This window comes from Peromyscus leucopus, chromosome 6 (genome assembly GCF_004664715.2).
Source record: "Peromyscus leucopus breed LL Stock chromosome 6, UCI_PerLeu_2.1, whole genome shotgun sequence".
Lineage (NCBI taxonomy): Eukaryota > Metazoa > Chordata > Mammalia > Rodentia > Cricetidae > Peromyscus > Peromyscus leucopus.
In genome coordinates this window covers 100,746,759-100,773,217 of record NC_051068.1, presented here as the reverse complement: position 1 = coordinate 100,773,217, position 26,459 = coordinate 100,746,759, and positions in this window count along the sequence as shown.

Sequence of the window (26,459 nt, the reverse complement as noted above, 5' to 3'; positions counted from 1 at the left end):
ATAGTCTACCTGTACCACTTAAACAGCATCACACAGCGATCCTGCACCTGAAATTAAACAAAGAAATAAAACAACCATCATTAAACACACACACACACACACACACACCTGTGAAAATCTATGCTCCTTTGAGCAGTAAAGAACATATCGGGATGCAGATGGCCACAAACAAGTAGTTTACTTTCCCCTTCCTTGGGCTAAATAGTAACTATCCTAACCAAACCCATTTAAATTCTCTCTGCCAAATTTGGAGTACCCTTATTTTAATATTATATTTAAAATATTGTACAAATATGATTTAAAAATTTTTCAGTTTTCAAAGTATATTTTGGTTAAAAAGAAGATAAGATGCAAGCTGGCCGTAAGACATCAAGGAAAGGCAATTTCCTTTAATAAAAGTATACCCCTCAAATCTCTGAGACACAAAATTAGCCATAGGGTGTTTATTCTGGTACTTAACATAATCTCACTCCTTTCCTACTGGACTGTGAAAATAATAGGAAGTGGAGGAAAACATCCAATTACTCTCCAATTTAGTACGATCTTGGAGACCAATTTAAATTATAACCCAAATCTAAAACTTCAAGCACTTGTTCAAGTCATATTTATATAAAACTGAATTAACATGGTCAAAGTTTTACAAAAACTTTATTTTTAAAAGTTTCTGATTTATCTACAGGGTTTGAGATATGGCGAATAAAGTTGAAGTTTTTTTCTTTCATTTTCTTATCCTAATTTGTATAATCACATTAACATCTGTCTCAGCCATAATGTTCTTTAGGGCAGAGGTCATATCTCCCTTGCTTCTCTGTGCCATCCTCAGGGCCAAACACAGCACTTGGAAAAACATGCACCTCAAATAAACACACATGTTAAATGGTTATGATGGAGCTGCATCCGTAACAGTCCTGGAGAATCTTAGTGGGAAATGGATTGGTTCTAATTGGAGTTAAATACAGAAACCAGTAGAAAGGAAACACTTTTTGAGTAGACCTTGAATAATAAGCTCAAATTCCATTGGTGGGGAGAAACGTGTGTGTTTGTATGTTTCAGGGAAAGGACTGAGAAAGTTAGGGTATCAGGCAATTACCATAGCACAAGTAAAGCCCAGGATAAGACATAAATACACCTAATTGTAGCAAGTAAAAGGACTCCCATGTAGAATTTGGGACAAGGGATTTTTTTAGGAAATTAGAGGAAACAAAGCTAAAAGATAAGGAAAAATTTACAAAGTCTGGAAATTCAGACTACGTGTGAAAGGTTTTTGGACAATGAATGACATACTACAGAGCAGTTATGCCATCAACATAATGAAAACAAGAAAACTGGATAAGAAAAAAAATAGCAAAAATTGGGCCAGGAAGAAAGCTTTGTGCTTGTTATGAAGCACTCCTGTGAAAGCTGAGCGTAGCTGAGTGTGCCTGTAACCCCAGCTTTTGGAAGCAGAGACATCAGGTCTGGGGTGGCTCATGGGCCAGCCAGTCTAGTCCTAACAGCAGACTTTAGTTTCAGTGACTTTGTCTCCACAAATATGGTATCCAGCAAGAGTGGAAGACACGGGGCATCCTCTTCTGGCCTCTGCGTGGGCACACATACCCACACATACATGTGCACACACAAAATATCCACAGCACACACAAAGAGTTAGAGGAACAAAAAATCCAAGTGGGAAATAAAGAAAAACTCAAAAAATATTAGGCGGATGAGTTTTCACTGAACTTATGAAGTTATTTAGTTTTGTCAAGGTAGTTTGAAAGATGATCCTGTCCAAACTATGTCAGTGACTTGCCCAAGGCTGCAAAGACAAAATGGGGAGTGGGCTGTCTGGTTCCTGTCCAGTTCCTCTCTCCATGTAAAGTATGTGCTCTGCCTCAAGCTGGCTTTTTAAATTAAAAGGAATTAACAAAGCAGCAAACACAGAATTAGCTCTTTATTGCAATTTCACTAACTGAACAGTAACTTTATTTAATAGATCTTCCCTGCCACACAGACATCCCGCTGAAGCACTGTAATAAATGTAATAAAAGGGGAGATTAGGGCAAACATTGGTGGGAAGACATTAATTAGAGGAGGACCTCACCAATTCTCAGTTGACTAATCCTCAAACCCTGTAATTCTCATAAGGAAACTGACAATCTTGCTTTACTCCTTATCAAAGAGAGTTTCCAGCCGGAGAGAGTGGCAGGCTCAAGTAATCAGAATCTCATTAATTTTATTAAATAGACCATAAAGTCCCATAACAAATAATTAAGCCCTGTTAAACAGATATCCGATAGTCCATCTTATCCCTTCTTATTTATAGACAGAAATCAAATGATGGTGCTTACAACAACAACAATAGAGTGTCCTTGTTGTTGATGATGATAATAATACCTTGGGTTTGGTTCAGAGATGTCAGAGCTTTGCAAAGCATGATTGTCGCACTATAGCTGGCCTACTAACTATTATGCCTTATTCTGTGTAGATACAGTTTTGATCTGCTTTCTGATGCATTATATGTGAGATGGTTAGACAGAATATCACCAAATCTGGCATGATTGTTTATAGTGACCTGTCTTAAGATAAACAATAATGATGGCTCAACAAATCCAAAGTCAGGACACAAGGGACTCAAAGACAAAAAGCCATCAACCAGAAACTGAAACTGGAGTGGGACAGCACTGACTGCTGTGAGCTGGGATATGTACATGTGCTGTTGGAGTGGGAACAGTACTGGTTGTTGTGTGAGCTGGAGTATGCAGGTGTGCTGTTGGAGTGGGAACAGTACTGGTTGTTGTGTGAGCTGGAGTATGCAGGTGTGCTGTTGGAGTGGGAACAGTACTGGTTGTTGTGTGAGCTGGAGTATGCAGGTGTGCTGTTGGAGTGGGAACAGTACTGGTTGTTGTGTGAGCTGGAGTATGCAGGTGTGCTGTTGGAGTGGGAACAGTACTGGTTGTTGTATGAGCTGGAGTATGCAGGTGTGCTGTTGGAGTGGGAACAGTACTGGTTGTTGTGTGATCTGGAGCATGCAGGTGTGCTGTTGGAGTGAGAACAGTACTGGTTGTTGTGTGAGCTGGAGTATGTAGGTGTGTTCTGTGGAAAGTCTGGCTTTTATCACCACACCTGAGGAAGGCTTTGAGATCTATTTTTTGTTTTCTTTGACCAATTCCATTCAACTCTGCCTACACAGATGGGTGTTTTGCTTCCTAATACAAACTATTGTGCTGTCATTTTCTCTTTTAGTTCTTGGTTTTGTACTAGACTTGAGTTATAAATGCAATATGTAATTTTTCATTTTCAATTGAATATTATTGCATATGTCCATATATCAACTGTCCAATGCTGTAAGCAGGATGTGGGTGCCCAAAGACACCATCCCTTGATTCCTGGACTCTGAGCATATATAATAACTTGCATGGTTAAAGGGATCTTTGAAAATGTAATTAAAATGACTTTTTTTAATAAGAAAGGCCATCCTGCAACCATGAGGGGCTGAATTTGCCGAACAACCTAAAATAAGTTGAAGGATTCCTTTTCCTGATCTTCCAGTGAAGAACACAACCCAATCTGTACCGAGAGTTGGGCCTTAGGAGACTCTGAGGAGTAGAGCCTTGTCTAACCTCCCAGGGCTTCTAATTCACATGAAAATGGACAGAAAAATGTCATGTGTAAATCTATGATAGAGTAAATGTTTCCTTGGCTCAAAAGACTTACAATATTATTGTGAAGGTAAAATACACATATGAAAGCATGTGTATTAGTAAGCATGTGTGTCAGTAAGCACATGTGTTACTAAGCACATGTTACTAAGCATGTGTATTAGTAAGCATCTGTGTTAATAGGCATGTGTGTGTTAATTAACATGTATTAGTAAGCATTGTGTTAATAAACGGGTGTTACTAAGCATGTGTGTTAGTAATTCAAAAGCAGGAGCAAACTATGTGAAAAATAAAAAGTGCATATGGGCACCAGGAAAGAACAGCAGTGTCCACCTAGGTCATTTGGGAAAAGCGTAGAGGTATATTTTTCTATGTGCAGGGCAACGTTCCTTAAAATACAGCACAGCTGCAAATTCCAGAAGAGGTATATTATTAAAATACCTCTTAGAAATTCTGATTCAGTTAAATCTATGATGGACTGGGAGAAGCTGCTTGAACAGATTGCAAGAGAGTACCAATGCTGTGGATTCTAGGACCACACACTTTTGGAACCACTGTCCTAAGAAAAAGGAAAAATGGATAAAGAGGATGTAAGGCTTAGAACAAAGCTCAAGACTTACTCAAGAGTTAAAAATGATGGTTTGGAAAGACTAATGGCAGCCAAAAATACTCAGAAAAGTTTTGGAGGCTGGGGAGATCTAAAGCAGCAAGTAAAAAAGAAAGAAAGCTTTGCAGTGGGGTAAATATGAGGAATTAGCAGAATTGAAAAGAGAGAGAGCTCAGCACTACAGTCTGTAATTCCAGTCCCAGGAGATCCAACGCCCTCTTCTGGCCTCTGTGGACACTGCATGCATGTGGTACACAGACTTGTAGGCAGAACACACACATATACAAATGAATAAATAAAATTTTAAATAATAAAAAGAAAAGAGAAACAAACGCTTAAAGGATTAGCAAAAGTCTATGAAATATGAAAAATGAATCAATAATAAGTAGAGAGATGTGGCATGCTACATCAAAGGTAAAGGACTGAGACTTGAATTATTTTGCATTCTGTTTTTCTTGTCTGTTATTTTTTCTTTTAGAAGTTATTTTATTCAAAGTGTCAAAATTATTAATGTAAATTTGTTTCATAGCACTCTTTCATTACCTTTTGAGCTCTACAATATCTGAATAGTATTGCCCTTTTCATTATTTATATTTTAAAATTATTTTATGTGTATGAGTGTTTTGCCTACATGTATGCCTACGTACCTTACATGTATGTCTAGAACCTTCAGAGACCAGAAGATGGTTCAGGATCCCCTAGAACTGGATCACAATAGGATGGGGTTAGCCACCTCTCCAGCCCAAGTAAAGGATGAGAACCCAGTAAGAATGGAGCTTTGCCACAGCTGACCTTTAACTCATGGAGATTCAGCTAGCTGCCTCTGCATCCCAAGAGCTAGGATTACCACCCTGCCTGGCTCCAGCAATTTTTTTCTGGTGTTTCTAGAAATTGAACTCACAGCCCTGTACATGCTAGGTAAGTGCTCTGCCACTGAACCTCGGCTACAGCCCTTCTTTGTAGACACTGATGGCTCGATTCTCACTTGCCCGCTCTTCCAAGAAGTTCTTAATTTTAATTCTACCAATAGTCTACAAATAATTAAAATTCCTAAAGTTATTCTATAATTGCTAATAACCTTTTCTGATCTACTACACTTCTTTCTATAATTCTCTTATCTTTTCTAAGATCATTCCCCGTTCTTTTGGAATTCTCCTAAATGTTTATTTCAGTTCATGTCTGCTTATGGTAAGTTTTTCAGCTCTTTATTTGCTTAAATTGTTTTTTATAGCTCTCTCGGTTTCAGGAGGGTATTTTCTCAGGGTGCAGAGTCTAGGTAGACACTTCCTGTCTTTTACCTGTCACAGGTCTTTGCCTATTCTAAATCACCTGGTGTGAGGCAGAAAGTTACTTTTATGCAGTTACTAATCTCCCCCTAAATCTTCAATGTTTTTCTTTGTCCTTATTCTTTTTTTTTTTTTTTTTTTTTTTTTTTTTTTTTTTTTTTTGTGGATGGGTTATAATGATGTGTCTACACCCATTACTCTAAACATTTCCTTGTGGATGTGGGTCATTTTTAATGAGGGGATGTGGGCTGTTTGTTTTTTTCTTTTTAATGTATCCATTCTTAAGGTTTGATGAGATCTTCTAATCTGTGAATTGATGCCTTCTATCTGTTTAGAATGTACACAGCTATCCCACCAAATGTGCTCCTTCCTGATTTCTTCCTTCTCTTTCTGTCATTAAAATTACACATAAGATCATGAGGTAGCTGTCTTCACTCCATGCCACATCTTGTGGGCCACTTTCTATATTTTCAACATGTTCCTCTGTGTTTTCATGTGAATGCCGTTTGGGCCCCGCCTTCTCATGACCCAACTGCAACTACTTTCGTGCTTAGCAGTCTTAATTTTAAACATTGCATTTTAAAATCTAGTATAAGAAAACAGACTGCCTCCAATGGAGCCAATAGGAAGGGCATGCAGAAACTTAAATACAGAAAATGCAGTGGTGACCATGAGCCTCCTACGTTTTTAACTATCCAGGCCTATAAATCTGTTTTTTTAGTTCAAATTCCATTTACAGTTGCATGAAACTCAATCCTGAATAATATAACCCCCAGCTGACACTTGCTTTCTGCCCTATTTCGCCTGTTGGCCCTGTTGCTTGTTTGTTTGTTTGTTTGTTCAATCTCCTTTTTGTCTCTTGTCTCTTGACAGTTTTGATAAAGCCTGTGTGCATGTGCCTCAGCAGCCTCAGAAGAAACATGAAGACTCAGAGACTTCTGGAGGGGGAGAGGAGAAAGACTTCTAAAAGGAAAGACAGTAGGCATGAGGTTGGTCCAGAAACAAGCCTTCAGGGTTGTAAAGAAGGAAAAAAATAGGCTTTGGGGAAGTAGAGCGTCACAGGGGAATTTTCAGAAGTAACCAAGATTTTCAGGTAGGCTGACAGACTTTGTCAAACAGGAACAAGAGCCCATGACTCAAAGATGACTGTAATGACATCATTTTAAATATTAAACTCTGAGGCGGGGTGGGGGGGGGACGACGACGACACGACCTTAACTTACTACACACCTCACCTGCTAATCTTGGCTCCCTGAAGATGAGCTAGCCTCTTCTCAGCCTGAGAATCTGATGTTACTTCATCATATTCATCATAATAGGTGAGACGTGCTTTTGGATAGCGCATGTTTTGGGAAAGATAACCATGTAAAGTGGGAAAGGCATTAGTACGGGAATGCGAAGTTTACTTAGGTCCACCAAAAAGGTTTTATAACCCAAGAAATATCTGCTGTACTGGGAAGAACTCTGAAATACTCAAATAAAAGGAGTAGGGAAAAAATCACTCTGAAGAATATGTGAAAGGCTAAGAGCACCAATGTTCACAATATGGAAATCCACTTTATGTGATCTGTATGGAACGTCAGAAAGCTGATCAACACTACAAGTGAATTCAAATGTCAAAACCTTATTGAGATTACTGTTAAGAACACAGAAGCAAAAGTAGGATTTGTGAGGTCACATCATTTCATTGTAGAGTTTACCATTAGCTTACTGTATATTGAGCCAAAAGCTTTACCAAAGTCCTCACTCATTATTATAGTAACTCTTGAAGGCTAGAAAGATATTCTGAAGTTTAAATAAGTTAACTTTTTAAAAGCTTATATTTTAAAAATCTATGACTTTTCCCTACTTCCTCCCTCACTAAAATTCATCACTTGACAACTGTTAAAACAATTTACAGGCCAGAGAGTGTGTATATAATGAAGTCCCTTTAAATGATGCTTCTGGATTTGTGTAAGTACCAAATTTTCTGAACCTTTTTATTATACAATGGTTATAACAAAGAAAACTATAGGGATGGTTAGATTAAAGTTAGAAGTGATACTAGTATCTAGGGTCCATGGCCTCTCCAGTGACTGGTAATTGCCAAGGTTTGCAGTACCAGGCACGAATTGCCTTCTACTGAGTGAGCCTTAAGTCTAATTAAACAGCTGTTGGTTGCCCCACTGACATCAGGACCACTATTGTACCCTTGGGGATACCTTGCTAGGCTGGTCATAGCTATTATTTGCAGGCTTTTCACCTGGAGAGGAATTTGGATTGCTTTTTTCCTATGACAGCTTTCATGACACCTTCAGATACTAAGGGAGCTAGTGCTCAGCGAAGAGGCTTCCAGACCAGTTCTAGCTGATTCCTCTAAGTCCTGTGTACAAAGTGCGCCGTGTTTTCAGCAATAGGATCTTACCTCAAGTTCTGGGAGGCAATCGAGAACAACATCATAGCCTATATTATTTTGGGCAGACTCCTGAATTCCTCTTTTATCAATAACTGAGGGAGGTTTCCCATGCGTGGCACTGGGGTTTTATTGGATAGTCTCTGAGCCTGGGGGAGCATCATTATCAAATGGCGTAACTTCATTGATACGTGTGTATACACAATATACTTATATGTGTATTTTTAAGTAAACATAAAATGTTTCCCTATAACTTTTTTAAACATCCTTAGAGTTTTTATCCTCCTCCTTCCCCGCTCTTCAGTTTCCAATTTCCCTCTTCATAGTGTTTGCATCCTATTATCCCTGAGCTCCCTCCCACGATCCCATTTTCTTTTCCTGGTTTCTGCAATTACTCCAAGTTCTATATTAACATCTGTAGATGCAAAGCTAGAGTCCACAAACCAAATGATCAGCCCTAAACACACACACACACACACACACACACACACATATATATATATATATATATATATATATATATATATATATATATATGAGCAACTCTCAGTGAATGCAGGGGGTTGTGTATATACATTCGTAAGTGTGTGTGTACTATTTTATTTAATTTCTACTCATTCCTCTCCCCATTCAACTCTTCACATATCTCTCTTCTTGGGGATATATGAGGAGCCAAAGATGGAGAAGAATGGGTAGAAATGATATAAATAAAGTACTCATGTACGAAATTCTCAAAAAAAAAGATATTAAAAATGAACTTAAAAAGAAAAGAAAATCAGTACAGTATGTAGCCATGACTCATCAGATAAGGGTAATTCTGCCATCTTGATTTCCTTTAGTTTCCAGGGATTCTTATCCCACCTCCCTTGTTTCAGTGTTCCTGGATGCTTTTCAATCATTGGATTCACCAGCACTTTCTTGGTCTCCTAGTCTTCTCCAGCCACTGGCCAACAACTGTTGCTGGAGTTATCATCAGTTCTGCCTGGGCCCACAGCCACTCAGACCCAAATACACACAGACACTTATATTATTTAAACTGTTTGGCCTAATGGCTCAGGCTTTTTGCTATCCAGTTCTTATATCTTAAATTAACCCATTTCTATCTATCTGTAAGTTGCCACATGACTTGTGGCTTACTGGCACTTTCACATCATGCTTCCTCTGTCTCTGGCTGGTGACTCCTGACTCAGCCTTCCTCTTCCCAGAATTCTCCTCTCTGCTTATCCTGCCTATACTACACTTCCTGCCTAGTTGCTGGTCAATCAGCGTTTTATTTATCAATCAATCAGAGCAACACATTCAGCATACAGAAAGACATCCTCAGCAAACAACACATTCAGTTTCTTGTCCTTAATGAAAAAACCCTGTGAGAGACTTCCTGTCCCAATCCTTTAAACTGGCTATGTATGTTAATTCTCACACTCAGGACTGCCTCCTAAATGTGTGTAAGTGGAACTGCACAAATAATTGGTTGTAGTGTGACTCAAATAGGCAAGGTGACAGAGAACTAAGCAGAACAGGAATCATGCAGAGGTGTTTTTATATGGTCAAATGATCTGGACTAAAAAGTCTCCTTGAGCTCATCTTTGCTTTGTTACAAGTGTCCAGATAAAATTCAGGCACCTATAGCTGCAGAAAATAGAGTCCAAAAGGCAGTTCACTCAGTTACCTAATTTAGAATATTTGTTTTAGTTTTTTTGTTGTTGTTGTTGTTGTTCTGTTTTTTGAGATATAGATTCATAGCCCAGGCTAGCTTGGCACTTTCTATATAGACAAGGAACGCCTTGACCTCAAGATTTTCCTTCATAATAAGAAATGTATAGGATTCCAAACCCAGGGAATGGTGCTTCCCACATTTTGGTTGGATGTTCCCACATCTATTTACATAATCAAATTAATCCCTGACAGACAGGTCTACAGGCCAACCTGATCTAGGAAACCCATTAAAACTCTTCTTAGTTGAATCTAGATTGTGTCCAGGTGGTCATTAAAGCCAATCTTCACATTTTGAAAATGTATAAATAAATTCGTCAGTATATCTAGATAATGTAGGATATTATTCTGTGCTAAATAAAAATAAAAAATCAAGCCAAAGAGCTTTTGAAAGACAGGGAGAAAACTCAAATTCACATTCTAAGTGGGAGAAAAAACTGTCTAAAGAGGCTACATATTGGATGAGTCCAATTACATGACATTCTGAAAAGGCAAGACTATGAAACAGCATGATGGAGGGGTGGGTGTGTAGTATGCAAGTCACTGAAATCTTTTGAAGTCTATCTTATTCCAAGCAAGCTTATGCAGCTAATATCTGTGTGCAGGGGGGTGTCAGGTGGGAGGTAAGGGTAGGGTACCATTGCAGTATCGCATGCACAGCAGTATTGGGCTATATTCACGGTTTAATAAAGGACACCTATTTTTGAAAACTGTCTTTGATTATACCTCTTTTTCCCTTGTCCTGTGATTTGCCAACTGTAATATCCCTAAGCATTTTACATACTGTAGGCTCTCCGCTGCCCCAACTTCCACCCATGCAAAACAGCAACCATTACTTCCTGCCAGGGTCCAAGATTCTCAGCCTTGACCCCAGATTCTATGCCAGCAGGACCACTGAGGTGTTTCAGAATCTGAATGGCAGGAAATATGCTTCCTTAAACTCAAAATGACCTTGGGTTTTCCTCCTGATGTCCAGGAAATGGATTTGCTGGAGAGTGAGCAGGAGAAGAGCCAAGCCTCTTTTTGTCAGCATGAAGAAATTACTACAAGTCAGTTTTCCTGTTTGCTTTTGTTGGTGTTGTTATTGTTGTATTTGTGACAAGGTTTATCTATGTAGCCTTGATTGACCTGGAACTCTTTACATACACCAGGATGGCCTTGAAGTGATAGAGGTCTTCTTGCCTCTGCCTCCTCAGTGCTGGAATTAAAGGCATACAATACCAGGCCAGACTAACTTTTAGGATAAGATTTATGGAGAGAAATTGAGTGTTTTTGTTTTTGCATTTTTTTCTGGATCATTTCCCATAAAGTCATGCATAGTTCTTCTTTGTAAACAACTATTTATTCAAAACAGCACTACATACCTGGTTGTCACTTTCTGTGAGAATCTGGTGGTACAAGATGCACATTTGAAATCAATTTAAGCATATAGTATACACAGCATCATAGCACTCTAGGTTAGTAAAAATCCATGCTGAGGCATCTAAGCCATAAGTGAAAAGCCATTGTGCTCAAATTCCTGTGTTTATTCTAGCAGTTTTATCCTAACTCATCCATGCTTATTGTAATATCAAGGTAATGTTTCCTAATGAAATGATATTGCTCACTGCTTGTTACTTTCCTTGCCAATACATCCAAGGACACGGCAATCACAATAAATCCGTACATTTAACCACTTCGTTTAAAAATCCATGCTGAAAACATTTTGACTTTGTTGCTCTCACTAGAAAAACTCAAGCTTTTAAAATGATGTAAACAACAGTGTCTTCTCACAAGAATGGCATGGTTAATAAATACTGCAGAAACTTACCAACAACACTGAGCCAGACATGAATGCTGTGGGCACTGCTTGTGGGTTCCTAGGCTAAGTACATGCCATTCTGTGGCTGGTCTCTGTACTGTCAATCAAACACATCACTCCAGTGATGATGCTCTGCTTAGTAAATTCCTCAGAAAGCCATGCAGTTCGCTCATTTGGATTTTACTCATCTTAAATGGTTCACAAAAGTCTAAATCTTTCACCCAGGTGAGGATGTATAAAAATAAAATGTCCTTTCTCGGCTTTGCTTCTTCCTACCTCCCCTCACCCCTCCTAGATAGAAGAGCCTATTTCTGAAGTAATTCGTATAACTCTGTGACAAATCCACTTCAGCCTTGGTAATGCCTTTCGTTTTGACTTCAAAACATTCACTGGCTCTCGTGGATTTGTACTATTTAACACCCAGATAAAGGTAAGCTGCCTTTTTTAATAACGATGGATTACTTTTTCTCGTTACATGCTCTTATTCAATTGGATTTTTTCAATTTGAGCACATCAATTCTCGAAGAAAAATGTAACGTCGGTCTGAGAATAATTGTAGTTATTAGAAGAGTAAACACAAGGAAACACAAGCAACATAAACTGAAATTACCTGATTAAATTACTGACAAAGTCTAATGTCTCCATAGGAAAGTGACGCCACCGTGTGCTCTATACTCAACTCTCTGCTTTCCATCCTAGGAAAGTGTGGTGTGTGCCATTGTATAAATAAATGCATGTTGATAATATGGGCACATCTTAGTAGAAATATGCTGGGGCCATATTTGTTTAAGGAGTCCTGAGGTATTTTGTGAACAGAACTTCTTCAGTGGTTCCTAGGCCCACTGATGGACTATTGTTCTTACAATACTAAGCCTCGTGTAGTAGGTTACATATAAAGAACTAGAGAACAAAAACTGATAATTTCCAGACACAAAGAAATAAGACACCTTCAAGGAGGAATGCTGATTGCTCTGATTTGATTACTACATACCTGTACCCACATCAGACTATAATAGCTGAACACAGAGTATGCATCATTAGAAATTTCTGGAAGTTTTTGTTTGCTTCTTACATTTGGTTTGGATTGGTTTTTGCAATCCTGAAGATTGAACCTAGAGGCTGGCACACACTGCACATACTCTATCACTGAGCTATATTACCCAGTCCCCAAAACTTCTTAATAAAAACGGCCTTGTAGCTGCGAAGATGGTTCAGTGGGCAAAGTGCTTGCTGTACAATCAAGAGGGCCTGAGTTCAAATCCACAGCAGCATGTATAGTGATGAAGGGTGAGAGCAGAAGGATTGCCAGCCCGTGGCCACCTAACATAACTCATCAGTGAACTCCAGGTTCAATGAGGGACTCTGTCTCAAAAAAATAAAGCAAACAGTGTTGGAGGAGGCTACCACTTGTCAACTTCCTGCCACCAACACACACACACACACACACACACACACACACACACACACACACACCTGTATCCTTCCCCCTCCACACATAGGCAAAGCCTCAAGGATTTCCATGCCCTCCTGGTACTGATTTTCTGACAGTATTGCCTAGTCCATTAAACTTATTCCAGTGTATATATAGCTGATGTGAATGTAAACAAGTTCTTTTACTGAGTCCCATAACCTCTTGATGACACATAACAAATTTTAGATGTTCATTTAAAAATAATTCTATTATTTGCTTTCTTGAAACCAAAATTATCAGTGTCAGCCATAATATTAAAACTATGATATGTTTACAGGCAATGTAGTAGAAATAGCAATTGTGTTTTCTGCTGTTTGATTACTTAGGTATTTTTGCAAGGTAAGTACATGACCTCTTTGCCAGATGGGGTCACAAAGGCTCAGAACTGAAAGTGCCTTGCCCCAAACTGTTCACCAACCTAATTTTTAACGGTAGTGTCTGACCCCTAGCAAATCTAAGTCTAGTTTTAAATTCTTATGCCAATATGAACCTCACATTTCTGGTTCCCAATGCTGAGACCTGATCTAAATCATTACTCATTGACACCCAGCATAGTATTTGGCCTTTAGTCGGTGCTTAGTAAAAACACACTCAATGAATCAAATTTTAGATTCACTTGTTCACAGAATGAATGAAATTTTAAACTTAGTAGATTTACTTATGTTTCTCATAAAAGTATATTCCTATCTGAAATGTTGGTGTCAGTTACTCACATCTTAATATACCAGAACATATGTTTCTGAGAAATTAACTACAGTGAGGTATTCCACTGTTATCACTCAAATTCAGATTTTATTGTTTAATTAATTAGTTAATTGCTCTGTCAGAATCAAGACCTGTATTTCACTTAACACAAACTCCTTTTTCAGAGAGGTCAAAGCTCAGTTCTAGAATTTGGCATTCAGCATCTCTGAACATGCTACTCTCAACTGTATCCTGCTTCAGTGAACCTGCAGGGATAGTGCAGGGATTGGCAAGATGGAAAAGTAGAAATATAAGGGACAAAAGCCAAGCAAATAAGAAGGGGAAGGGGTGGGGGAAGAGAGAGAGAGAGAGAGACAGAGACAGAGACAGAGACAGAGAGACAGAGAGAGACACAGAGACACAGAGAGACAGAGAGACACAGAGAGAATGTGTTTGTTTTATTGCCTAGTAACGCCATTGAGAATGACATAATCCGGTTCTGTAAGACCATTTTGTTAAAATAAGAATATTGTATTTTTCTGCTTTAACACATTTCATAATAGCAAACCGAAAGGCGTCCTGTTCCATTTCCTGCCTCAACAGTGTTGTGCAGCTAAGATGTTTTTATTGCAGCAGAACCTGAAGCTGTATACGATGTTTGCTTGAGGATTATTTTTAGTCCCTTTAAGCTGAACTTCTGTAATGAAATCTATTTAGAGACATTCCACAGTGCCCTATGGTTACTAGCTTATGCAAATGAGGCATGACCCTGGGAATAAACCTCTTGCCCCCTCATCATCTTCCCCAGCTTCAAAGGTCTCTAGGCAATCACTTTTTTAAGTGAAAAGATTGTTAAGCTGAATTAAAATAGAAAGAGAGGGGGCACGACTTGATATCCAATACTCATATGACCCAACCATTTACTATCTACTATTTTCCTATAAATATTTAGATACTAATTTATAAATCCATCTGGAATAAATGTGTTAGTATGTATGATTCCTTTTCAGCCTCTACTTCTAAGTTTGAATTCTAATAACTACAGACCAATATCAATCAATAGCCATTTACTCTCACTTCATTTCTTACTTCTTATCTAAAGGAAGGTGAGTTAAATTAGAACTGAATTGGTCTCCTAACAATAAAATTTTCTCTGCTGATTCTACTCTCACTGAAAACATATTCCTGCTGAGGATCAGAATAATCAAAGTGATCATGAAAAGTTGTAACTCCATGAGGACATTGCTAGTTAAATGTCCAGTTTGTTTCTTGAATGTGTAGATTAGGAATGTGATGGCATTTATAAGCAATTAAGGCGAAAATTAGAGGCTAATTTTAAGAGGGTAACAAAATTGAATAATGGACTACATCTTCAGAAGTATTAAGTGAGAAGAAAGAGCTGTCTACAATTTCTTGAATTTTAATCATCAAAATAAATTCTATCATTTTGGACATTGCCTTCCAACTAAATAACATGAAAAGCCTCCACCCTTTTTGTCTGTTTACTTGTTTGAAGAAACAAATTGTGTAAATGTGAATCAGTTTCAGTTTGGTCGGGTGACTAAAAATCACTTCCTTGAGGCCTCAGGTTTCTCCAGGTCAAAGCATTATCTCAGGATGCAGTTAAAATTAGGAAATAATCCAGTATGACTCTGGGATTTATAAACGCAAAGGTCTGTTATGCAACTCCCCAAAAGATGGCAAACCACAGTGACTGACTTTCCAAACTGACCAAATGGTATGATGAGGTTCAAGTGGATGGAGATAAAGACAATCCCCTGCAAATACCTGTTGAAAAAAATCTCTAATTAAGTCTCTGGAGGCTACAGTTTTTATTAAAATATAAAGCTAAATTAAAATATGGCAACTGACATGCTTGTGTTCTGCTCTTTGTAAATGTATTGTGTCACAGGGCTTTGTGTTAGGTAGCTTATGTTGGGTAGACAGTATTTTACATATTGTGGCTGCATAAGCTTTGAAATAGGTAAGACTGCAAATCCTTTGTTTTAAATGAATAAGGCCTCCAGACCACAGCTATTTGCCTGAAAAATAAATAAATAAATTGACTCAAGAATTGGATAAAATATCCCAAATTCCTGGCCAGCAACCACTGAATAATAGTCAGAGAGCTAATAAATAAGTTGGCCAAAATACAAGCCAAAGGAATTTTCTAGAACTTAACAGGTTAGTGCAAGTAAGGACACAAAATAAGACTGATGTGTTTGGGGCTACCTCTGAATGGAGAAGCAGATACTTATGAAATCAGAAAAGAATGGGGCTGAAAATGAATAATTCTGTAGAAAACACAATATAGAGAACACATGGGAGCTGAAATGCACTGAAGAAATGCAAAGATTAAGAAAAAAACAAAGAGTCATATCTGTGGAATGAAGGACCCAGTGCAGGACAGTCCATACTCAGAGGAAACTCCTCCACTCCTGAAATAATACATGTTTATATTGTGTTTTGTCAATGGAAATCAAAGAAGAACTCTTTTGGAAGCATTTCACCAAGATGGTATGCTGTGGATATCGCTATATGTAAATAAACACTGATTGGCCAATAGCCAGACAGGAAGTATAGGCGGGACTAACAGAGAGGAGAATTGAGGAAGGAGGAAGGAAAGGAGAGACTGCCTGGAGCCACCGCCAGGACAAGGATCTTGTAAAGTACCGGTAAGCCACGAGCCACGTGGCAAAGTAAAGATTAATAGAAATGGGCTAAATATAAGAGTAAGAGCTAGAAAATGATAGGCCTGAGCTAATGTAGTTTAAATAATGTAAAAGTCTGTGTGTTTATTTTATAAGTGGGCTCTGGGACTGGCGGGACTTATCCGTCCAATTCATAAACATTAGGGGCTAAGAACATTTGAGTATAACCTGGATTGTGAATGCCACCCCTCAGACTAAGAAAGGAATGACAGGGAGTCCAGACAGAAAGAGCTACACTGTTCAAGTTGACCCTCAACAATCAGATAGTGACCTTTCATTTGCCCGTTCCTTGTCCTGAGGAATGCCGTGTGGCATTGGTTCTTTGGAAAGCACCGTATCTGTGTGGGCCTTGTGAGACAGCAACAACACAAACCCCGTTCTTGCTCTTCACAGCACAGTGCAGTCGGGTGTGACTGCCCAGCGCTCAAAGCAAATGCATGAAGAAGACAATGCCAAGTATAACGAAGGAGTGGGCCTGCGTACTGCAGGGACAGAGGAGGGTTGGTGGGGGCCAGAATTTAGATGTCAGCTCACCAGATGACCTCTTCAGAAATGTTCTTTCCAAAAACTGAGACCTAGAGAATAAGCAAAAGGTAGCTGTTGGGGAGGGGTTCTCCTAGACCGAAAGATAAACATTGAAAGATGAGGGGAATGTGGACTGGACACTCCTGAGGAACTAACAGAGTCTAGAAAAGGTTGCTAATGATAACACATAGGGACCACGCAGCTGCGGGAAGACATTTAAATGACATTTTATTTGCAATGGAGGATGTGAAGAGCTTTTCATAGGCTGCTAGCATCTCAAAGGCAGATTAGCTAAGGATTTATCGGAGCTTCAACTTCAGGACCACTCGGGGGCTTTCCAAACTCTCAGATGAGCCTTCTGCAAAATTCTCAAGGTTATAGGTTTCTGTAATGCTACACATGTAGTACGATAGTGTATACCACATATTACCTCGATCCATCTCAAATCTGTGCCCCATGAGAGGAGACAAATACATTTGTCCACTGCAGGAATCTCCAAAGGCTAGAAGTTCTGGGACATGACAGACAGGTGTTAATCAAGTAATGTTTTTTTAGAAAGAATGAATGGCCTATGGGGCTCATTGCATCTTTCATTGACAACAGTGTCAGCCTTCACATTAAAGCTCTACTCTCTTTTGGTACTAACAAACCATATATGTAATATGGATCATATTCAATTCTTATCCAAACAGCACTCTCTCAGCCTAATGCCTTTCAGTGCCTCCCCACTGACAATAAAGTAGATTCTGAGCAACTAAGAACATAGTCAATAAGATCATGTAGATAATTTACCTATGAAATTAGGCAAGCCAGATATGATAGCTCATGCTAGCAAGTAATTATGGCGCTTGGTAGGCAAAAAGGGAGGATTATTACAAGTTTGAAGCCAGTAGGGGTTACAGAGTGAAGCCTTTATCAAAAGAAAAAAATCAACAAAACAGCCCAGATGTATCATCTTCTCCAAGAATTTCAGTGTGTACTAAATGAGACCCCTTTATAGTTCTTACAAATACAACTTAAGCCCCATCAGGTAACACATGCTCATACTCAACTAAGTAGATAAGCATAGAATGCTACCGAGTTGAGTTTTTTTCCTCCTCTCCCTCTACTCTTGACTTTCTTGACCTGACCTTACATACTAGCTCTTTATCATTCCCTTGGCACTAAAGCTGCACCTTTGAAATAAATGCTGGTCAGCCAGACCTTAAAGAAAACAGAGAACAAAATAAGAAATGGAAATATCCTTTGCAAAGGACAGAAAGACCAAATTCCAGTCCTCTGGTGTGGTCATGATCTTAAACCTGATAAAGACACAAGCCTAGGAACCTGCAGGAGCACCTTCACTTATTCCTAAAAGAAGATGGGGTCTTCCAGATTATTTGAAATTAATTACCCATATCTTCTATCTGCTTACAGAATATCTTTTTACAAATATTTCCTTGAAGCTGGTTATGTGCCACTTACAGAATTTGCTTGCAACTTCACTAAAGAAAATTGTCACAGATCTCTACTTCCTTGACCTAGACAAGAGTCACATGCTATGTCTTGAACTTCACTCTTCCATAGACCAACAACCGCATCACCCCATACCTGACATCTGACATCCTCCTCCTTGGAGCATGTGTCTCCTCCATCCCAAGCTTCACACCAAGACCAGACTTGTCTATGACCTATGAAGCAACCTGACCTGCTGAGAAGAGACAACACATGACTGGGTATCCTCGACATGCTGCCTAGTCACCTGACATCATAGGTACCCCTCCAAGCTCATTTCAACTTTCAACAGTTCTTCCCATTGAGACATGCTGAAACAAAATACACCATCTCAATAATTACTATGTTCAATAACCTAGAATTAAATGTATTATCACAACTCTATGGTACAATGAGAAAGAAACTCACTCTCCTTTAAAAAAAAATAGTGAAGTGATACTAGTATTTAAAAATGTAATACACAAAAAAATTCTTTTAAAAATCTTTTTTGTGTGACTTGCTGGAGAAAAATTCTATTGTGTTTCACAGTACACAAACGTCTGCTTTATGCTCATTCTAAAAAAGTAAAAGCAAAACTAAGCTCATTTTTAACATGAACATTACAAGTTCTCTTTAGATCTTAATTTCTGCTTTTTTTTCAGCCATTCCAGCTGAAAACACAGCACCTCCCTAGAAAATCATTTCACAATAATCAGCTTCTTATAATTAGCGACCGCTGCTTTATAAGCCAAAAATGTTTTAGTAAGTTTACATAAAAACTCTGCAAGGTCCTGAAAGCGTCTGTGAGGAAGCTCATACAATGCAGCGAAATCCAAGACGAACTGTTGACGGTAGCTTCTCACAGGCTGCCGAAGCCCATGACTCTTTCGTGAGATTATGGAAGGCCATTCATTTTTGTTTTCGTGAACTTAAAGTCGACTTAACCAAATCCCCTAACAGTAGCTAATGGCTCTTAATTATATGATGAGATAAAGTAGAAGAAAGTCATATTCACTGAAAGGTAGAATTATTACTAAAATTGTCTAATTTTATAGGACACCAAAATTAAAGATGACACAGCAAAGTAAAGCAAAATGCCCCACACAGTGGTTAAACAAAACCCAAGTTTTTGTTATGCCAAGAGTTACTTCCGAAAATATGTCTCAGTTGCATAAAATTTCAAGGAAAGATAAAGTTAGGTCTCTGTAGTAGAGTCCAACAGTTCTTTTTATTAATTTATGAACAAATTTCCCATCGTTTCTTGAATCCAGTAGCATTCTAATGGTTAAAAATTTGCCTTCAACATTGAGCAACAACACAGTCTACTTTGGGGCATCCTCATTGTCATCCGCTATTGTCTTGAATAAGAGTCCCAAGCAGACATCTGACTTTAAGAGGACTAAGAGAGTTAGAAGATGAGTTATAAGAATGCCTAGTGTTGCTAACTACTTCCTTCATGGGCCAGAATTATGTTTCCCATAAGCTCATGTAATAAATGCACTAGTTACAGCAGGCATTACAATCCTTCTCTTTCTTGGGATTTACATACTTGGGAATCACTGACCGTCTCTCCTAAATTTTCTCATACAGTGCTCCTGCTACGGTTGATGCTGTAATCCCCACATCAGACCTGAAGAGGTCGAGGCTTGGAGAGGTTAAACTCTTCACTCAAGACTAAAAACCAAAATTCAAATCCCCTATCAGCTTTTGAAGGTTTCAAGTTGGAATCCCTCTGACTCTGGAGCTTGGCCTCCACCCCTGCCCTGTGCTGCTTGCCTTAGACCTGGCTCTCCATCTGACTTAGCTAAGATGACCATGCATCCTACACAACTTTTCTGTAGCTAAAACTTTAGTAGTTCATCCCCGCTTCTCAAAATTGTCTCAAGATATACTTTAAACAATTAGCCTACTTTTAAGTCAATACAGGTAAAATCGAATTTGTCTCCTTTTTACTAAGTCGGTGAATCGGTCCCAAATGTGCCATTCTGGACTATTGTGGACACTACCTCTAATCAGCTGCAAACTTTAGAAAACAGGGAGAAATTCTTAACTCCTTCTTCTTCCTCATTTCCCAAACCCAGTAAGCCATCCATTTTTATTGTCCCTTCTACATTATGTCTTACAGACCCAACTTCTTTCCTGCTGCATTCTCACCACCTTTTCATTACTTGTGTAATTTCATTCCTGGACTGTTTGAAACATTCTCAGAAGACATTTGCACCTCCAAACTGCAATCGCAATGAGTTTTCAAAGGGGCTGATCTGGACACGGAATTACTGTGATTTAAAACCCTGAAAGAGTTCCTTAGAGCCTTCAGAGTGGAGCGCAAAGTTTTCTCAAGCCCCTCACTTGGCCTTGCTGTCCTCCGATCACCTCTCCACTGGAATAGCTCACTGCCTGCCACAGATAACGATTTGCCTTGCTGGATGAGCTACAGCTGCTTGCATCTTCACAGCTGCCCTCAGCCTTCAGCTTTGGCACTAATTGCCGTCCAATTTTTAAGGAAATTCTTTCCTTTGTCCCCCACCCCTCTTTTCCAGCTTCAGATCTTCATGAGAAAACAGCTTCAACTCCCCTTCCTCTGTTTCTTCATTAAAGTTTTGCTTGGCACAGTCCCAGGCTGTGATCCTTTAAAAGATGTACAATCATTACCCAGAGGGCTAATGGCTTAGTGTTCCCTCCAAATTCTACCCATTCTAATCTCTTATGTGTTGTCTGCTTGAGTGGAGCATGGTGGAGCTCTGCTCTCTCCTCCTACTTGGTTTAGTTTAGATGTTTTTCCTTAAAGGTTTATAGCATCCAGTGCAAAAGGTCTGGTCACGGTTTTTCTCATTCATCTTTTAGTTCCAACAGAAGTAGGCCTGGTACAAAGCTCATTTGACACAGTTGAAAGCACTCATAATAATTGGATATTTGTTGAGTAAGACAAAACAAAAGGTGGACATGGAAGTACTGAAGGAAGGTGCTGTATAAAGCTTAATTCAGAATTTTCACATGTATATGAAATCTCTGAAAACTGCATACATCCTATATAATACTATCAGCTTCCTAGTGTAATTGTTGAGATAAGGTCTCACTGCATCACCAGGCTGGCCTGGGATTTGCTATGATCCTGATTCAGTCCCTGGAGTGCTAGGATCACAGATATGTACCACCAAAACCAACTTTGGTTTCCATTCTTTTATAAAGCTACAAATCACAGCAACCTTGGTTTAGTCAAATAAAAGAGGCAGGATTGCAGAGCAGGAAGAAATCCTAGAAGCCAGTCTAGAGATTTTCTATTTATTATTTAACACTAGACCATAATAGTCCTCAGAGATGCAGTCTGAAAACCACTCTCCTCCCCAGCTATTCCCTAGAAAATGAGGGTGTGAATATCAGGACATGAGGAATCTGGTCCTTGTGTTGCTCTGTGCTACTCTCCTTGGGCCTCTGGAGAGTCTAGTGCATTTTGAGTAGCACAGAGCAGCACAATCAGCCTAGTCTAAACACATAACCAACACAGAAAGAAAACAGAGGCTTTAGGAAGATTGTGCAACTTTCCCAAGAGCACCAAATGGCAAAAAAGTGGGGCCCAAATCTCCTGGCTCTGTAGCCTGTGTTCTGAATACTTTTTTATGCTGTCTTTGACAGGAAATCAGCTTAGCTCTGGAAGCCCTAGAAAAATAGGCCCTCTCCTAGATAAAGCTGGTCAAACAAAAAAGATCCGTGCTTGTGATACCAAGGATGTGTTAGGACAAATTATAAGGAATAAGGATTTGCTTATGACCTTGAGATGTGACCGTCTCTGCATGTGTAACCTGGCACTAAGTTTGGCAGTAGTCTCTGGAGAACAAAGATTGAAGAATTAGATGGAGATTTTACATATGAAATCACTCAACTAAAAAGACACCATGGGTGTGCCTAGATTGTGAAGTTTTGGATAAAGTTTCTTTTGAGTTCCATTTTTTGTATGAAATTGAAATTAGCAATGTGTAAAACAGAGTGTAAGAATTAGAGAATAACATAAAGAAGTCTTCTGGAGAATTTCTTCTGTATTGTGTATGATAATAGAATTGTATTGTATTGCATTGCATTGTATTGTACTGTATTTGAGACAGGGTTTCTCTGTGTAGCCCCGGCTGTTCTGGAACTAGCTCTATAGACCAGGCTGGCCTGGAACTCACAGATATCTGCCTGCCTCTGCCTCCTAAGTGCTGGAATTAAAGTTGTGTGTCACCACTACCAAGCCAGAATCTATTTTTTAATGTAATTTTTTATTGATTCTTTGGGAATTTCATATCACGCACCCCAAACCCATTCATTTCCCAGTCCCTTCATATCCGCCCATACCACCAAAGGAAAATTTAAAAAGAAATAATAAAAATAAGAAATAAAAAATGAAAAATACAAATAAGAATATTAATTTAGAAAAAAACTGTGATCCTCCGTCTTTCCTGACTGTCCACCCCCTCTTCATTTGTCTTAGTGGCACAAAAAGGTGCTGTATATCAGGCAGTATATCCTTTTGTCCAAAGAGCTTTACTTGCAAATGTTCATTGTTGGTCAGGTTCAAGGCCTCTGTCTTCTGTCTAGTTCATCTGTTGCTTTCAATCGTAGAGATACTGTGACTACGGTTCCACAAGACCAGCCTCTTCACATACTCCAGCAGGTCCATAGATGGGGTAGATGTTGGGGAGGGCCACCTCAAAGCTCTGGATGTGTGCCTGGACAGTAGCTGAGTTGATCACTCTGGGCCACTGGGACCACTCCCCTCAGGTGAGGGGCAGAGCCAGCTCTCCCACTTCCCTGGTGAGGGATGGTCCTACTGCAACAGGGGTTTATATTGGTATCCATGACTTGTGTTGCCACCAAAGGCCACAAGGATGCCTACGTTCTGGGTCACCACCTATGGTCAGTTTGGGACCTGAAGAACAGGCCACTGCTGGGGCCATGCTGATCTGGGTAGTCTGTGCTGCCACCCAGAGCCACGGTGTCATCTGGCCTGAGCTGCTGCTGAGGGCCATGTCTGGGTCTGTGGTCCTACTGTAGCCAGCATCTGCATTATTGTCCATGGCTCCTATTACCACTGAAGGTCATGCAGATGCCCAGGGCCTGGGCTGACACCTGAGGCCATGTTGGAGTTCAGAGACCACCCTGCTGCTGGGCCCATGACAACCTGGCCATGTTGTCATCTGGGCTCAAGCTGCTATTGAAGGTCATGTCTGGGTCTGTGGTCCTCCTGCAGATGGGGTCTGTGTTGATGCCTGTTGCCTGTGTTACCACAGGGGCCCATGCGAACCATGTGTTGAATCATGTGTTGAAGTATGAGGGCCTGCTGAGCTGGTCTCTCCCCTCACTGGTCCAGGGAGAGACAGTCCTGCCCTCACCAGAGAGCTGTTGAAGACATCTGGGAAGCATCCTACTTAGATATCATTCGCTCCTAGTTTCTTGGCTTGTGGCACAGCAATTTTTTTTCACACAGCATTCTATGGTACATTTGTCATCAATTTCCCCTCTTTTATAAGGACATTGGTGCATCTTTCAAGAGGCCAATCCTACATCATATGAGCTCATCTTAACCATTTCATCTGCAGCTGCCTTGTCTTCAAGTCTAGTGATAGCCTGATGTTCTAGGAGCTGGGGCTTCAGCATTTGAATGTTTGAAGGATTCAACACCAAATCCACTCCTTAAAGTTGACCTTTGACCTCCACACTAACAACATGGTATGTCCACATGTGCATGCATACACACACATGCGCACATACATGTACACAAATAAATAAATGTAATACAATTTAAAAAAAGAAATTGGTGTCTATTTTTCTGAAAGCCAGTTCACCAGCATAGACCTTACTATTTTCCATCTTGTGTCTACACACCTGGGTTTTAACTATGACAAACAAAAGCATCCAGTTAGAAAGCACTCAGTACCCTACTGGGAAAAAAAGAGGTGTGAATAGTAAGCCTCTTTACTCTGCCAGAACTAAAGATTGTGCCCTTCTAATCACTAAACTTTCATCAATGTCATTTCAGTGACATTATGTAGCAAAGCAGAGTCTCAAAGGCTAATTCAGTTCTTGTACCTGTTGCTTCTGCATGTGTTAGGAAAGATGTATGGCATGCCTACTGTATGGCAGAAGATGTGTGACATGCCTACTGTGTGGCAGAAGATGTATGACATGCCTACTGTGTGGCAGAAGATGTATGACATGCCTACTCTGTGGTAGAAGATGTATGACATGCCTACTGTGTGGCAGAAGATGTATGACATGCCTACTGTGTGGCAGAAGATTATGACATGCCTACTGTGTGGTGGGAATCAAAGCTGAGGTGAGAAGGCAACATTGAGCAAACAAATTGAATTCCTGATCTTAGAATTCATGGCTAAATGGGAGATACACGTATTACTTAGATAAACCATTAGGGTTTACAGTCACAAATGGCAATAAGTACCAGGAGGAAAAGATGAAAGAAAATAGAAGACAAACAATCACACTAAATTTCTTTATCACTTACAATAATATAAAATGAGACACTGATGTTTTTACACACTATGTATTAAAGTATGTGATAATATACAGTTTCATAGACAGCCTATTATAAACATTTTCAAGATACTCTTTCATCAACCCAGTTGACTATAGACTTATTTCTTTGTTCTGTATGTAACTATATGTGTGTGGCATGTGTGCACATGTGTGAACAGATGCACAACCGGAGGCCAGGAAAGCATACCAGATACTCTACTCTGTCACTCTCTGCCTTGTTCCTTTGAGTCAGGGTCTCTTGCTGCAGCAGGAACTAGGCTGGCAGCCAGCAAGCCCCATTCATCCTCCTGGCTCCGCTTCCTCACCTCCCCAGAGCTGAGGTTACAGTCATGCATGGCTGCACCTGGCTTTTTATAAGAGTGAAGGAGATTTGAACTCGGTGTTCATACTTGCAGTGCCATTACTCACCAAGTCGTCACCCCAGACAAATTATCAGCATATATATATAAAGCATCTATCGGCATAGCACGCGGGCACCTAGCTTCATTTGCAGTATGATGACTGTATCATTCATTGTTTCAGTGTATCGCCTGCCATACCATTACAAAAGTCAAACCCTGATTTCCAACTCTTGCTAAATTTCTGGGTTAAAGATAGTTTCTATACATAGAAGTAGCATTACCTGCTAAGTGGGTTATACTTAGGAATATAACAACGGTTAATGAGAAAAAGAGATCAGGAGTTTTAAAGAGAGTAAAGAGAGATACAGGGGATGGTTTAGAGGGTAGAAAGAGAATGAAGAAATTATGTTATAGTTTCAGAAAATAAAAGGAAAAAAAAATACTTCTGCCATGAGTGACTTCACACTGAAAGAGATGACATGAAATGTGGAGTGGGGGAGCTGTGTGTGGTCAGCTCTGTCTGTTCAACACTGTAGACTCACTGTTCTAAACATGGTCTTGAAGTCAGAGGCTCTAGCTTCTCTCCCTGCCATCCTGGAAATGGACACGTACAGGCCAATAACCCTGGCTAGAAACATGTCAACAGTATCAACAGTCTTGATTTTTTTTCTTCTGCCCACTGTTCTTGGAAATTCGAAGAATTCCATACAAAACCATGAAACTGTATTAAAATAGACTCCTGGCTATGACACTCATTATCTTCTAGGTGAGGTCTCCGAAAGTATAAACTGACATCATCTGGTTAAGACAAAACACTTATCAAAGAAAATGTGACATCTCACCTTTAAATTCCTGGCCTGGTTATGAGAAGAAAAGTCAGAATTTTATTTAATTATATTTATTTGGGGAAGGAAAAATTATGTGTCTTTAGGAAGGCTGAGAGCTATGCCTGGTCTATAAAACTAGGTGAGAGAGAAATCTATGGTGACATCACACATCCTGGAGCAACTAATGGACAGACTGTTAGCACACACCTAGAACTCAGTGGGCCCTGGTTTAAAGGATTTGGAAAGTCACACTTTCTGTGACAATACAACTGTGTGTTTGTAAATTCTGATCAGATCAAAAATTAGTTCAGAGCAATTGGCCCCATTTTATGGTCGAGTATTTGAATGAAAGAGATGTCGCTACTTTTAATGTCTAAAATCATTCCCAAAAGCCATTACAAAGCAGGTCACTAGAATGAGATTAAATAAAAGAAAGAAAGAAAGAAAGAAAGAGAAAGA